The sequence below is a fragment of the Dipodomys spectabilis genome, unplaced genomic scaffold (genome assembly GCF_019054845.1).
Source record: "Dipodomys spectabilis isolate Male_0828 unplaced genomic scaffold, ASM1905484v1 ptg000373l, whole genome shotgun sequence".
Lineage (NCBI taxonomy): Eukaryota > Metazoa > Chordata > Mammalia > Rodentia > Heteromyidae > Dipodomys > Dipodomys spectabilis.
In genome coordinates, this window is record NW_024871050.1 from 3,119,804 (window position 1) to 3,136,580 (window position 16,777).

Sequence of the window (16,777 nt, forward strand, 5' to 3'; positions counted from 1 at the left end):
CTGCTGGGATAACTAGATGCATTTCAATTTTTTCTTTTCTTTCCTTTTATTTTGTGCTTGTCTTGGGGCTTGAATTCAGGGCTTGGTTCTAGTCCCTCAGCTTTTCTGCTCAAGGCTAGTGCTTCTACCACATGAGTCACAGTGCCACTTCTGACTTTTTCTAAGTAACTTATTGGAGATAAAAGTCTCAGACTTTCCTGCCTGGGCTGGCTTCAAACCACGGCCTTCAGATCTCAGCCTCCTGAGGATTACAGGCATGCCCAGAAATCTATTCTTTCTTTCTTTTTTAAACAGAGTTTTTCTGATGAGACACTCAGGGAAATGCAAACCAAAAAATGCTACTGACTATGATTTTAATATCACAGAAACCATGAAAACAAAGCAGAGATGAGAAATGCTAGTACTATGTGGTTTAGAGAGCAAATACTAGCATTATTTGCATCTTTGATTCAGGGTATCTGAGGGCCAGCTATATTTCCATCCTTCCCTAGTTTTGAATATATAAGTCTATAGATTCCCCTTTCTGCCCAAACTGGCTATTTCCATCATTTGCAACAAAGGGACAGGATTAAAATAGTTAGGAATCTTTTTAAGCCTGTAACAATTCCCTATTGCCTCTAACTGTCCCAAATTAGCTCTTCTTCAAAGCTGCCTGCACCCCCACTTCTCTGCCCCCACTTCACTCTGGCTGGCCTTCTCTTCTTACTCAGTTCGTAGAGTTTCTTTTTGTGGCTTTGCTTTTGTTTTCCTTGTCTGGACTATCTCTCCTCCCCTCCCTGTCCATCCATATCCTGTTTAATCTTGCCAGCTAACTACCTCCAGTACTGCTTTACCAAACTTCCTCAAAATCTCTCACTCATAGAAGGCTTCCTTTTCTGAATGCTCATAACATGCCAGGTAGTTAACCACATTCCACACCTGTGTTATGTTTTTTAGTTTGAAGTCATTACAAAGAAATTATCAACCCCACGAAGGTACAATACCGTGTGTGTGTGTGTGTGTGTGTGTGTGTGTGTGTGTGTGTGTGTGTGTGTGTGTGTGTAAGCGAACGTGCCTGGGGCTTGACAGCCTGGATGCTTTTGTGCTCCAGGCTAGTGTTCTACCACTTGAGCCACAGCTCTATTTCTGGATTAAAAAAAAAAATTTTTTTTCAGTAGTTAATTTGAGATAATCTCACAGACGGGGCTGGGAAGGTGGCTCAGTGGTAGAGTGCTTGCCTTGCATGCCTGAGGCCCTGGGTTCTATTCCTCAGCACCACATAAGCAAAAAGAAAAAAGCCAGAAGTGGCGTTGTGGCTCAAGTGGTAGAGCACTAGCCTTGAGCTGAAGAGCTGAGGGACAGCGCCCAGGCCCAGAGTTCAGGCTCCATGACCGGACCCAAAAAAAAAAAAAAGAATCCCACAGATTTTCTTGCCTGCTGGCTAGCTTTGAGCTAGAAGCTCAGATTGTAGCTTCCTGAGTAGCTAGGATTACAGGAGTGTGCCACCAGTACCTTGCCTGAGTGTCTTTTTAGTCTCATTTGTTTATTGATTTGAGATAGGGTCTGCTATGTAGTTCAAACTAGACTCAAGTTTATAATCCTGTCTTGGCCTCTTGTATGTTAAGGTTGCAGGTATGTGCTGCCGTATGACATCAGGAACCATACTATATCTTACAAATTGTACTCTTAGAGCTAACTGTGCTTGCTGATCGATTACATCACATGTTAAGTTTAGAAATACTACGGCAGAAAAAAGCATGGTGGACTGGTGTTTTAGTCTAGTTTTTTGAGACTTAATTGTAATCCTTATGTTGCAGGTATTCTCATCATTTCCATCAAGCCAATTTCAGAATGGGAAGTAAGACCTTATGAGAAAAGAAGAAGCTAGACTTTGTGACCAGTCAGAAGAAAGAAAAAGGGAGAGAAAAAAAACACTCTTCATATTTGTGATAACTTGCCATACAGAAGATACAGTTCTTTCTTGTTAAGAATTAAGATTGAGATGGGGGGATAAATGTAAAATCACATAATGAAAATTAAGTGTCTTTAGATGGGGGGGTCACACAATGAAATGAATTTAAAATACTTTATGGTAGTTCTCAAAAAATCTTTTGTAATTAAATTAAGGTAGTTTTGCCTATAGTAAGGATTTGAATAAGACGATCATACACACAAAAAAATGACTTCAAATCCTAAAAACCTATCTTATAAGTCTTATACAGAAGGAAGAAAATCATTTAAATAGCATTGAATTATTGCAGCCACATATGCAGATGCTTTCATCATTTTCTCCATGAAAAAAAAGACTCTCCTATTCCAAATACATACAAGGATTAATTCAAAACTTTGTGTAGCCTGTGTATCCGTTTTCTCTAAGGAGAATCAACTCTATTTCTGTTTTTGACATTATTCACTGTGTTTTTGTCTTTTGTGTGACTTTCCTTACTAATTATTAACCAATATTGGAGAGAACACCAAATTGCCCTCCATAAGTAACTGAGGGTACTTGTGGCAAACTTTCCTTTTTCCTTTTCTTCGTATATTTCTGCAGCAGTAAGTCAGTAAACCTTTTGGCATTAATTGTGGGGAGGAAGGTAATATAGGCATCAGTTTTGATCATGATAGATAGCAGTTAGTACTTCCATTCACTGCTCTTATTGTTACAGTTGTTCAGAACCTGAGCAAATAATGGATTGATCAGTGCTTTAGAAAGAATACATCCTTTGAAGGCCCCTTCTCTTATGGACTTCATAGCCCAGTTGGGAAGTTAGAAACTGAGTATTATTAAAGGCAGTAAAAAAGTTATGTGGGAGCACATATCTGGAAATGGAGGCAGAGAATGAGTGCTTTCTGTGATCCAAGGGGCCAAATGAATGGAAGAATGAAAGGGAGGCCGGAGGAATGATAAACAATGGCCTATTTAAATGTAACCGGTACAATAATATAATTGAAAGCATCATATATTTTCCAGAATCACATTCTCAAGCTTAACTAATTTTTATATGTGGTTCACAGTAAAAAAACAGAAAAGATGCTTTCTAAAGACTCAGTGGGTAGTGAAAAGGACAGCTATCTCTTTTTAAGAGAGGAAAGAGGTACAGATTTGCCATGCTTTCTAGAACTTGTCTTCATTTGTTCTGCTTGATTCTCAATCCTTAAACTCTCATGTGTGAGAAAAATACCTTATTTCTCTGCTTACTTGAATTAATTTAATTGTTTTGTTGGTACTGAGCTTCAATGTTATTTAGCAGGTGTTCTACCACTTGAGCCGTTCTACCAACCTTCTTTTTCCTCTAGTTATTATATAATATATATTATATTTATGCATAAATATGTATTTATATACATATAGACATATATTTATATATGTCTATATATGCTAAGTTATATATATATATATATATATATAAAATCTTTATGTGGTTGCACAAAGGAGAGGGGTAAGGAGGAGACAAACTGGGAAAACTGAGAGAGGGGAGGTGATACTGTTCAAAAAGAAGTGTATTTATTACCTGACTTATGTAACTGTAACCCCTATGTACATCACTTTTACAACAAAAATTTAAAAAAGAAATATTATAAAAAAAACCCTAAATTCCAAGAATTATTGTGAGGGATCTATGAAATTATTTATTAAATCTATATTAAAGGTCTCTTTGAAGTAAAAAAAAAAAAAAAGAAAAAGGAGTTCTCATTTAATACAACAGTTCATGAAAACAGTGCATCATGATCAATGTCACCTCTTTCAACATTCTTACCTTCTCTTACTTCTAATTTTTTTTTCTTTTTTGGGTCCGGTCGTGGGACCTGAACTCTGGGCCTGGGTGCTGTCCCTCAGCTCTTCAGCTCAAGGCTAGCACTCTACCACTTGAGCCACAGCGCCACTTCCGGCTTTTTTCTTTTTTGCTTATGTGGTGCTGAGGAATCGAACCCAGGGCCTCAGGCATGCAAGGCAAGCGCTCTACCACTGAGCCAACTTCCCAGCCCCTCTTACTCCTAATTTTGTAGGATACACATCAGATTCTTGACCACATTCTCCCCCTTGCTCTGGTTATTTTTGAAATCTGGTCTTGTTGGCCTGGCCCCAGATCCTCCTATTTTGCTATCTGTTGTTTGCTGGGAGGATGAGCATGCACAGTCCTGCCCTACTTAATTAATTAAGTTTGATGGAGTCTGTAAGCCAGACATCCAACTTTAGCCATTGCCTGGGTTTTCTCTCTTGTTCTGAACTGCCTGCCAAGGGAACACCAATGCCTCTTTCAGTCATCTGCCCACTTGGGTTCCGTGGAAGTTCTCTCTGTCTTATTTCTTAGTTCCTCAGATCCAAGGACTCTGTAGCTTTCATACACCTTGGGGATAGGAACCTTTGGTGAGCTAGAAATGCTCACCAGTACTCTTGGCAGTGCCTGGAAAGAATCCCAAGAAAGAACAGGGCTGTGCAGCCCTGGCTTACATTCTAGGTGCACTCATCTTCTCCCCATTGGCAAACCCAGTTCTCTTTTCTTTCCAGAGGATCCAGCTGAGACTTTTCTGTGGGTTGAGGAGGTTGGAAACAAAAAAACCCAGAAGAGAAGTACTTGCAGGCCACTTCTGCTTTGCTCCTTGTGACACGTTAATACTTCCAAGCAAAGAAGCACGGGACCTACTCCCTCCTGAATAGGAAACAAGAAAAAACAGAGGACACAGAAGGAGCCACAAATACGTAGTTTCATTCCTCAAACATTTCATCTCCTGCTGTCACCCTTCCCAGCTTGCTTAGTTTAGTTACTAGGAGCATATTAAACCCGAATACTTAGTGCAAAAGAGTCAAATCACCATCATCTCTAAATTCTACAATGCATAGGAATATGAGCATCTAAAATCTGGGTCAGTTGAAAATTCTAGTTGTGACTGTCCATGGAGAGGCTGACTATCCCTTACACAATGTTGATGAGAATGTGATTCAGCAAGTTAAAATTATAAGAAGAATCACACGGTCATTTGTAGTAAGTCTCACATGTGTTTATATTTAACTCATATTCTCTGTTTTTTTTTTAATTTGTAAAACAACTCGGTAAAGAGAAAGGCAAATCACTACCAGTAGTTTCTAGTTTCAGTGATATATTTGCAACTTCTGTAATAACCTTCACCCTATAATTACTGTTTTTCTTTTCCTAGAAGCTCATGAGTTGGCAAAGGGAAACATAGGAATTTCCATTTTGTCTGGAGATTTTTTGTATTCTCTGTTCCTCTGCTCCTCCAGTTTTGGCTACATTTATGCATATGATAGTAATGCTTAAGTAGAAGTTATAATTAGAATATTGTGGTAACGTAGGATGAGTAAAACACACACACGCACATACACACTGCAGAGACTTCTTGGCTGTTACCACAACAAATATTGAGAAACCACAAGGGGTTCTGCAGATGTTTCTATTTAAGGTCCATCTATGTAGAATAAAACATTTGCCAAAGTTCTCTTCTGGACTAAGTAAAATATTTTTTCCTGAATATTTTTGTCATTTTTCTTATTTTTATTTTATGCTTTTATTTGTATAACAAAAATGGTTTTCCTTTAAGTATTATCTAAAGGAATAATGACTTTTAGTTAAATCTCCATGTTTATGCTTAAGCTGTTCATTCTTTAGTTAGATCACATTTCCTTAAATTCATTCTAGAGAAGAAGATATGTCCCTCCGCCATTGATTAACCTCTGTCTATATATTATGGTTTATAGAATCACAATGAAGGAAAATAGAAAAGGTTGTTGGCTGTCAGTGTAATATAAGGATGTGTGCTTGTTTTTTCTTAAGGCTCTAAGAAGAAGGAGAAAAAGCCTTTCCCTCCAGCATTCTTTCAGCAGCATAGCAACTAAAGAATTCATATCTACATTCACATAAAAACATGTGCTCCTAGAGTGACATATAGAACAAAAACTTACAGATGACAGGGTGTATTCAGCGAAGCCATTCAGGTAGGCAATCTCCTGAGAATAACAGCCATGTAATTATTGCACAGCTATGAATAGAAGGCCAAGAAGGTGGTCAGTGGTAGGGAGGCCAAGTATGCCTTGGTATATGACTAGGACTCTGGATATCATTCCATTTTCTAGGACAAAAACACTGTGGGTCTTAGGTCTAGAATATCCAGAATGGGAACCACAAAATATACTAATACTTGTCATTCAGAATCTTCTCATCTTTCCTCCTGGCTGTCAAGGAAGGCTATGTGATTTAAGAAAAAATATTGAGTGCAAGGGGTACAGGCTTTTGGGAAATGCTTTGCTTTTCCAATAAGTAGGGCTAAGCGTGATTGGCAAGAACCTTTTCTATTCCTTTTATTTTCCAATCTTAAACACAAACCTGTGGCTTACTGCATCCATAGATTCTGATGGGGCCAGCAAGAGAGAATCAGACTGAGACTTTGACATTTGTGTAGTCATTGCTCCGATCTTGAATAGCCTGTCTCTTCAGTAGGCAGGCTATTATGTTAACTACAACAACAGCAAAAGCACTTTTTTCACTATGCCATTGTTGGGATTTTTATTGCTTACAATCAAACAGATTAATTAAAATAGGAAGCAAGGTAAAAATTCCATAAAAATTAGGAGTTGGGAACAGGAACACAGATATTGAAGTGGAGCAAGAAAAAGAGAAGTAGACCATGAGTCAGAGATTGGGACCAGGAAAACTACAAGAAAGAAATAACCAGCAGAAAGCTGATTTTCAGACTTCTTTAAATCCCCCTTGTCCAGAAATAGAAAGTAGCTGAGGCATGGAGAATTTTGAGGGCAGAGAAACAGCAAAGTCTGTTTTTTTTTTTTTTTAATTGTCAAATTCCTCTTAAATTTTTATCTCATTGTTTGAAAGCTCCAGGATAATGCTTCCTCCCATAAACCAAGCTCTGGGGAAACTACATTTTGTTTTCCCATTGAGGAGTTTATTCAAACGTCTGTCAAAAATAATTGATCTGGGCCAAGAATGTGGCTTAGTGGTAGAGTGCTTGCCTAGCAGGCATGAAGCCCTGGGTTCAATTCCTCAGTACCTCATAAACAGTAAAAAACAGAAGTGGTGCTGTGGCTCAAGTGGTAGCGTTCTAATCTAGAGCAAAAGAAACTCAGGGACATTGCCCAGGCACTGAGTCCAAGTCCCAGGACTGGCAAAAAACAACAACAACAACAAAAAAAAAATAAAATAATTGATCTGTGGTACTTACCTAGCATGCACAAGCCCTAGGTGTAATCTCTAGTAATACACACACACACACACACACACACACACACACACACACACACACACACACACACACACAGAATGATCTGCATTACCAAAATGGCAGTGGAGAGATCAAACAGGACGAATAATTATGAAGCCCTATGAAAAATAACAATAATGTGATATAATACGTACTGGCAAAGAAAAGGAATTCCATTAAAATATGCTTGAAATCATAATTTTGAAAAGTCAGAAATGCTATTGTAGATATGAGGTATAAGGAAATACATTTAACATCTCAATAAAAATATTACAGCTGGAACTAAAGATAGTTTGGGGGTCCATGCTAGGCATTCAATGGTATTGGGAAAAAGAGCAGTAAAGAGACAATGACATAGCCTGTGCTGGAGAAGTGAAGTAGTGTAGTGATGAAGGTCTAGGAGACAGAGAGGCCTCAGGACAGATGGGGTCCATTTTACACAGATAATCACTCTTCTGATTTGAGATATTTCTGGTTTCAAAGTTCTAGATCCACCAAAAGAAAGCTCTGATCTACTGACTTATACAAAGTGCCATCCAGAAGGAATTCATCCACCCCATAGAGTCAGAGGTATGAACTCTGTCCAACAAAATCAAAGACCTGAGGTTTTGTTTCTAGAACTCTTGACCCAGTTGGCTCACTTTGTCCCTTATAGAGCCATATTTGTTGTTAAAAAAAAAAAAAGACTATATTTCAGTCTTAATTCCTAGACAGTATTTCCCCAATATCTTTTTCAGCCAACAGTGAGCCATTGGCGAAATGGTTGATCTCATCAATAAATCTGATCAGGACCATGGATAAACAAGGAGCCTTGAGCTTCTGGCTTGATGTGGAGCCACATAGAAGTGACCGTTTTTTCAGGGGGAATTGAGAAAGTTGATAGAAGAACCTTGTCTGTCACCTATGAGAGGACTCCTCAGTTTCAAACTGTTGTTTCCTCAAGGAAAGGAATAATGGCTCATCTCAGTGAGAACCCTGCTATACTTATCATGCAGGAGAACAATTAACTCTTTGTTCAGACTGCACAGGCTTTTCCAGAATCTCCTTTTCTCCACAAAGAACATTTTATCTGCTTGATTATGTCTGAAATTCTTTTCCTTGACAAATACTCTCATCAACAGTTAGAGATAAAAGACAAATGTCTTGTTGAAGAGGAACATTAACTGGAACCCACTCATATCATTGTAATAAGCCAATCCATTAACTAGCCTACGTGACTGACTGGGGGAAACTAGTAGGTCTTTGAAGTGGATATGGTATAAAAGAGGCCTACATAGTGGAGGAAGACTTGGAAGAATCTGATTAAAAGGGGGGAGGGATTCTAAGTCTAATTCCATTTATTATACTCAAGAACACTGCTTTTGAATTGCACAATGCACGTATCTTAACTGCGTAGCATACACATGCACATGTGTGTGTGTGTGTGTGTGTGTGTGTGTGTGATTTAAACTTGACCACTATAAAACCATAAAAGCAATTTCATTCCAGATAGAATAGCTCCTGGTCTATAGAGTAAGCTATTACTCATCATCAATTGCTATTTCTATTAATTGGGACAATGATGATGACCATACAAATACGAAATTGACAAATTGACTAGTGTTATTTTTCTTTCTGTATAATCAACATACGCTTTCACGGGCATGATGGAAAATAGTAAGTGTTCTTAATATTGGAAGTCATTTTTTGGTGGTATTAAGGCTGAACTCAGGGCTTTGCAGTTGCTAAGCAGGCTTTCTACTATCCAAGCCACACCTCCAGCTCGGAAGTTGATTTTCTTCTTCCTCTTCTTCTGCTTCTGCTTTTCCTCCTCCTCCTCCTCCTTCTTCTTTTTGTGTGGGTCATGGGGCCTGAACTCTGGGCCTGGGCGCTGTCCCTCAGCTCTTTAGCTCAAGGCTAGCACTCTACCATTTAAGCCATAGAGAAACTTCTGGCTTTTTCTGCTTATGTGGTGCCAACGAATTAAACCCAGGACTGCATTCATGCAAGGCAAGCATTCTACCGCTGAGCCACCTTCCCAGCCCTCTTCCTTCTTCTTATAGGAAAAAAGAACCTGGACTATTTAAGATTGGCTTTGAATGTTCAATCCTCCTGCCTCAGTCTCTCAAGTGTTAGGATTATAAGCATGTGTCAACATGCCCCACTGTATTTCTTACATTTTAGAGTCTAGAAGAGAATTTTGTGATCCTAGAATAATTTTCAATTCTGCTTAAAAGTTTCCAATATAGAAATTAAAGATATATCAAAAGTAAAGTGGTAAAGTATTGAGAGAAGAGAATCCAAAAACAATTTTGTAGCATTTTTCCCATTAAACTGTATTTAAAGGACTAAAGATAATGACAACATGAGAGTAATCTGAAATTGATTAAACATGTTTATAGACATTAGTTTCAAGTAGTATGTCAGAAATGGCTAGGTTTGTCAAAATTTTTTTTCCCTCATGTGGTTAGAGCTGTTGCTAGAATATGGCTTCTGAGTCAATGTCTGGATTTCCCAACATTCTTTGCATCTAGGTATAGCTATGTGATGTGAAGACTGTTAAGAAGGTTGTGTCTTTTCTACCTGCAAACTCATCTCTGTCATCTCTTTCTTTTCCTCTATCTGGCTGGAAACATATGAAAACTGGGCCCTGGAGACACTAAGCCACAGATACTTTGAACCTGGGTCTCCAAATTACCATCTAGAAGAAAGCTGCCTGTCACTTATGTGAGAGCAAAATAGGCCCCCAAATGTGTAATAGCTGTGAGACAATAAAAGTTTATTACAGTAGCAAGTATTACTCTAATAATACACATTCTCTTATTACTGTCATTTACTGGAAATTTCCAGGAAGAAATTCTGCTGGACTTAATGTAATAAATAGACTTGCTTTCAATTAACAGCACCATTTGGACAGATTTAAAAATTATGGTAAAATGCATAACAAATGTAGTCTCTTAATGATTTTTAAATGTGTATTAAAGTATTGTTAACTATCTGCATATTGTACAACAGAGCTGTAAATTTTTTTGCATCTTGCATGATTGAAAAGTATACCCACTCAGCAACAATTAGATACAGCTTTTTAGATCTTCATTAAAAACAATTATTCTTAGTTAGGTGCCTGTGGCTCATGTCTTTAATCCTAGATACTCAGGAGGCTGAGATCTGAGTTCAAAGCCAACTGGGGCAGGAAAGTCTGTGAGACTTTTGCCTCCAATTAGCCAACAAAAATGTCAGAAGTGTAGCTGTGGCTCAAGTAGTAGAATGCTAGCCTTAAGTAAAAAAGTTCAGGGACAGCACCTAGGCCCTGAGTTCAAGCCCCAGGACAGGTGCAAAACAATACAAAAAATTTATTCTGTTAAGGAGGTAAAATGTTTTCATGGAATCCTGATTTCAGTACCAGGATAACACAGTATTTAGTACTGTGTTGCTCTTTGAACCAGGCACCGATGCAAATGTACTAAAATTATTCATCTAATAATATCACCACCAAGATGTACAAGACTTTCATAAGAAGAAAAATATAGTGAGTTTTGAAAGGCAAACTCTCTTTTTATATTAAACCTAGGACTGACTATTTCATGTTTCACATTAATGAATTGGAAGTGAATCTTATTATTACGTATCAAAAAATAAAGTTTCATATAAGAAAGGATGCTTGAAATAATTGCAAAATTCATTATTTATTCATTCATGAGTGAACACAGATACACAAACACAGCATTTTTCTCAGAGAGATGTTTGTCTTCATCTGTGCTGCTTCATAATATGAATGTGTCTGGCCTAGACTTAGGCATCTATTAAAAGAGTTGGTGAATGGAGTAATTATAGCCTATGATCAATCTTCATACAGAAAGCACATCAAAGGCTTGCTAATGGACCTTCAACTAGAGCAAGACTTTCATCCTCTCCCATGTTCACTCCAACACTACTCTTTAGAGTGGAAAAGAAACAGAAAATACAGGGTCTGTTCCTCTCTACTCACAAAAAGTGAATGGTTACAAACTACCAGAATACTCTCTCAATCTCATCTAAACGCATGAGGACTGCTCTCTGCATTTTCCAAGTCAATTGTTCCAGGCAGAGAACTTTCAACTGCTTAGTTTAAATTTAGATCAAACTCCTTTATCCAAGTATCAAATTCCACCCTTTCCCCTTGATTTTTAACCTTCCAGAGTCAGGTTCCTTTAAATCCTTTGCCCTCTTCCTGTTTGTCTACTTTCATTTGTTCTTACATCTTAAGCCCTTTTACAAGATCTGGTTCTCTCTCCTACAGTGACTAAAAGGTTTAGCCTCAGCTGGGCTCTCTGCAATGTCCTCCTTTTAGTCCCAACAGCTGAGATCCCAAAGTCCTCCCTTACAGGCTCAGCCCTATATTTATATTTGGGAACTACTCTCCGTCAGATCTGGGAGAATTTAAAGAGTCCAAGATTACATTCTGGACAGCTAAGCCTCAAGTCAGACTGCCTGCAATGGCATTTTTACATTTACCTTGTATTTATTCAGGGGCTGCTATCCTCCACCATTCCCTTTTGGAGGGCCAGGCTCTGGGAACACTGCACATAAGACACAGTCTTCACAGGCCTTTTAGTTCGGAAGGATAAGTGAGCAAGTTAACCAGAATCACAGCAGAGGTACTCATATGTCATGGGCGAGCAAGGGGGAGGGGTGGCAGTCCAAGAAACATCTCAAAAGAACGGATTTCTTTAGTAGATCTAAAGGATGAGTAGGAATTAACTGGGCACATAGGGAAAAGAAGTGCATGTGTGTGTGTGTGTGTGTGTGTGTGTGTGTGTGTGTGTAGCTACAAGGATAAGCAGAGGCTAGCACCTTCTAGGAACTGTAATAAGTAGCTCTCTCTAACAATATAACAGAGTGCATGGCATCATGAGCTCAAAGTCATACCACCTGGTTTGGATTTGACTGTTGCTTTGTGACATTGGTCAGGATGCTCTTTGCCTTGGTTTCCTCATCTAGAGCAGAAGAGGGATGAAGGGACCTGCTTTATGGTTACTTTTATGAGGAATAGTGGACCTAATTTGTAAAAGTGCTTAGGATGGTGCCCAGCATAACATAATTCTAAAGGTTGGTTATTATTTAGTTACAGCATCAGATGAAAACCAGGGAGTGGACAAGAAGTTTGGACTTTAAAACCACTCACTGGATCCCTATTGCCCTCAGAATAAATGTAGACTTTATGGCTGCTGTAAGCAGATAACCTATTGCAGTGTGTGTATGTATATGCTTGGAGGGGGTTAGAGGAAAGTCTGCTCTGTCTGTTGCACCGTGGGGCAGATGTTAGGCTTCTTGAGTAGCATCCCTACTGAGTGGATGCTGGGGGGGGAGGGGAGGAAGGGGGAAAGGAGGTGAGAGGATGGGCTGGGAAAATGGTAAGCTCAGAAGTGGCTTTTGAGGTATCTGTGGAAGCTAATGCAAAGGTTTCCCAAACAGGTGGTATTTAGTTCTAAAGACAAAAGTAAGATGTAGTCAGCACTAAGAGGAAACTTGAAGGCTTAGAGTGCAGTTAAGATCATCAAGTGGGCTGAGTAGGTTGAGTAAAAGTCTAAGTACCTTCATCATTGAAGAAACAGAAGGGCCCTTGAAGGACTGAGCAGTAACCAGAGAAGCAGAGAAAATCCAGAAGTGTTAGTGTCATGTAAATCAAAGGAAGTCACTTCAGAAGGCAAGGAGCAAGCAAAAGTGACTAATGCGGAGACAGCATAGTATAACAAGAGGAATGAAAACAGCCTCTTGTGCAATAAGGAGAACTTTGGCCAGACCAGTGTTAGTGGGATGTTTGATTGCAGAAGCTAGGTTACAATGGCCTCTGGGCAAACTGGAGGTAGGGACTGGAAGAGACTAAGTGCGAGAGACACAAGAGAACTCAGGAGGATAGACTCAAGAGGATAGAGACTTTTTAATGGAATTCAGAAATTTAGCACTAGAAGAAGTAAGAGTTGAGTGGAGAGGTCTGGTACCATGAAAAGTGAGTGCTTAAATGCTGATGGTGAAGAACCAGTAGAGAAAAGATGAGAAGGGTTACAACTGGAAAGGAAGAATGTCTCCAATGTAAGACAAAGGGGAAGATCAGAGGAGGGCCTAGCCTTAGAAAGCAGGAAAGACTCTAGCCTTGGGGATGGAGGGGAAACAACAGGAAAGTGTAGGAGTAAAAGAACAGAGTGGCCACAAGCTGAGGGACTTCCCTTTTGTTCTTCACCAGTGTTTTAGGAAATAGAAGGCTAAGTCTTTGGCTCAGAGAGGGGGTGGGGAAGGGGGGGGGGGTATCAGGGTTGGCAGAGTAGGGGTTGAGGGGGGAGAAAAATATGGAAGAGTGAGAGGATTTCCTGGAAGAATTTGTGGACATGGCTGATATCCTAGCGTTTTTGTTTTTGTTCTTGGTTTTGCTCTTCGTGTGTGTGTGTGTGTGTGTGTGTGTGTGTGTGTGTGTGTGTGTGTTTAATTGTAAAGATACTATACAGAGGGTTACAGTTACATGAGCAAGGTAATGAGTACACTTCCTATTGAGCATTGTTACCCCCTCCATTGTTTTCCCCCTACCATCCCTTCCCTCCCTACCTTCCCCGAGGTTCTTTTTTTTTTAATTGTGATTAAGTGATTACATAATTTCCAGAATTTCACAGTATTGTGGAATAATGATGCTCATTTAAAGTCACAAGTTCATTCTAACTTTCCTGGAGCAAATTGTCTATCACAGTCTATAACATATAACGGTGTACACATATAACCATACATGTGATCAGCAGCATGGGGATATTTAGTAGTGGTTTGACCAGAGCCTCATGTGTTTTTACGACAGAGATGCTAGTGTCTTTTAGTGGTGTTCCCTGAAGCAGCTCATAACCTATTTAGCTCTTTGTGGCGGATGATAGGTATTGTGCAACTAGCTGTCATTAAGCTCTCAAACAAGAGGAAAGAAAGAGACAAGTGTGGGAGAAAGGGATTTTGTTTAACAGGAAACCACTAAACATGACCTACACACTGATTATTGTTCAGGGGATCAAAGTCCAAGACCCACCTTACCGGTTTGAAAGTGCAGTAGTTATGGGAGGACTAGACTGGAGAAGTAAGAGTTCCGTGAAGTCCAAGCTTGATTCTGATAGTAGGGTTGTCCTCTTGTGAATTGTATTTATGATATCACACCTTGTAAGCACAGGATGCTTCTAGTCATTAGGATCCCAACTTGTTTTCTTTTTCCCATATCCCTGACCTGGCACTCAGCACTCTGTAGGCTGGAGTTTCAGCTTACTATAAGTAAGTAGTCTCTGAGGACTGATCACGTGTTCCTAAGCCCTTGAAACAAGGGTGCTTACTAATATCTGTTTCTAATGGCTGTCAGCCTCCACCTCTGCCATCTAGTTTCTGAATTCATTGAATCTGCCTGATGTTGGCCCCTTCCTTGTCTGGACTTCTTCCCATCGTCTCTAGCTCTAACAGTCTCAAGACATTTTTATCCACAAAATGGGTCATTTCAACCTAGCTTCTCTGACTCTCGGGGTCTAGTCAAGTCTTGCCAACGGACCTTTTTTCTTTTTCCACATCTGTATTCCCTGTATTCTTTTCTGATATTATTCTGCCACTATTGTCTTTCTTATTAGTATTACTCAATAGTTTGGACTCAAAACTTACTTGCTGCTTGCCAGGTAGGTGTTCTACCACTTGTGCCATATATATAGCTCTGTTTGCTTTGTTATTTTTTTCAGGTAAGGTCTGGAGTTTTTGCCCAGGTGGATCATGATCCTCTTATCTATACCACCCTCACAATCACAGGCATACGCCACCACACTCTGCTTATCGGTTGAGATGGAGTCTCCCTAACTTTTGTCCTCACTGGCCTTGAATCTCAATCCTCCCCAGCTCTGCCTCTTGAGTAGTTGATGTTACATGTATAGGCCACTATGTATAGCTTTGCCTTTTATTTTAAAGCCCTATATCACAGGGTCTTACTATGTAGCTCTGCCTGTCCTTGAACTCATGATCCTTCTGCTTTCCAAGTGCTGGGATTACAAATGTATGCTATCACACTAGTTTAAAAGGCTTCTTTTTGAAACCATCTCACAGAATGCTGATATGCAGAGGGCTGTTAAAATAAAGAGAGAAGGGTGGTTTCTGTGAACAACTGTTTAGGAAGAAATTGGTTAAATAAAAGTAACAAAATTCTTTACATAGGAGCTCTCAAAACTTATAGGAAGCTAATATGCATTATTTCTCCATCTTTAATAAGTAAATATCTCCAAAACTCAGAAGTAGTCACCTCTCTCTTTCTCTTTCTCTCATCCTAGGGACTGAATCCAGGGCTCCAGGCGCACACACTACCACTTGAGTTATGCACCTAGCCCTGTTGTTTCTGAGATACAGTCTTGCTATTTTTCTCTGGGTTATCCTCAAACTCCTCAGAAGCCAGGATTACAGGTGAGCACCGCCATACCAACCTAGAAACCTTTCCTATATTGTACCTGTTAACATCTTTTAGGACTTTATTGTAAGTTTCACATCTTGAAAAGTACTGTTTTAGGGGGAGAAAAATAGTCACCATTTAAGTATCAATCATGTACTCATTCAATTATATTTCATTAATTCAATCAAGATTTATAATTTTAAAAAAAGCCCACCACCTCAGGCACAGTATTGTAAGAGATAGTATGATGTTTAGCCTTTGATAAACATATACAAACATGGTCCTGCCTTCTGAACTCAGATCTGGTAATTTCCCTGAGCAATTGCTGGTCTTAAAAACCATGTTTTACCACTTACTGATACCATGTGAAATTCACCATTTCTGAAAATTTGGAGCAGTTGGTTTAGTGGAAAATTTTCTGGGTTCAGAGCCAAAGGGCTTGAATATGCTTATCCTCTTCGGCTTAGTTTCTTACTGTTTAGAATTAGAATAATATTCTATTTGGTGGGGTTATGGTTAAGATTAAATGAGTATATATACATGTATGTATATATATATATATATATATGAAAGGCATTTACAAAGGATTAGGAAAAGTTAGGGAACTTATTCTTCAGAAGGGACAATTTACTGAGAGGAAGAACACTATAATGGCAGCCTTAATTTGATGCTCAAAGCATATAGTGAAAGGTTCTAGTTTAATTTTCATTGTTTAGATAATACTCCTTCTTAGGCAGGAAACAATAATGTGGGTCCAAAATCAAATGATAAAACAATTCCATGTTTTTAAATATAACTTTTCAGGAATCTGTAGAATTTCTGTTCTCCTCCCTAAATTAGCATTATAATTATACCTATAATCTAAAATTTGGAGTGGTGATGTTTTCCTCTGACTAATGTGTACATTTTAATTATTTAAGAGGTATCCCAAATCCAGTAGAATTTTTGTTGTTGGTGGAGGTCATGGGGCTTAAACTCAGGGCTCCCGGCATTGTCCCTGAGCAGTTTTGCTCAAGGCTAGCACTCTACCACTTGAATCATAGCTCCACTTCCTGTTTTCTAGTGATTAATGGGAGATAAGAGCTTAATGGATTTTCCTGTGTAGGATGGCTTTGAACAGCAATCCTCAGATCTCAACCTCTTGAGAAGCTAGGATTGTAGGACTGA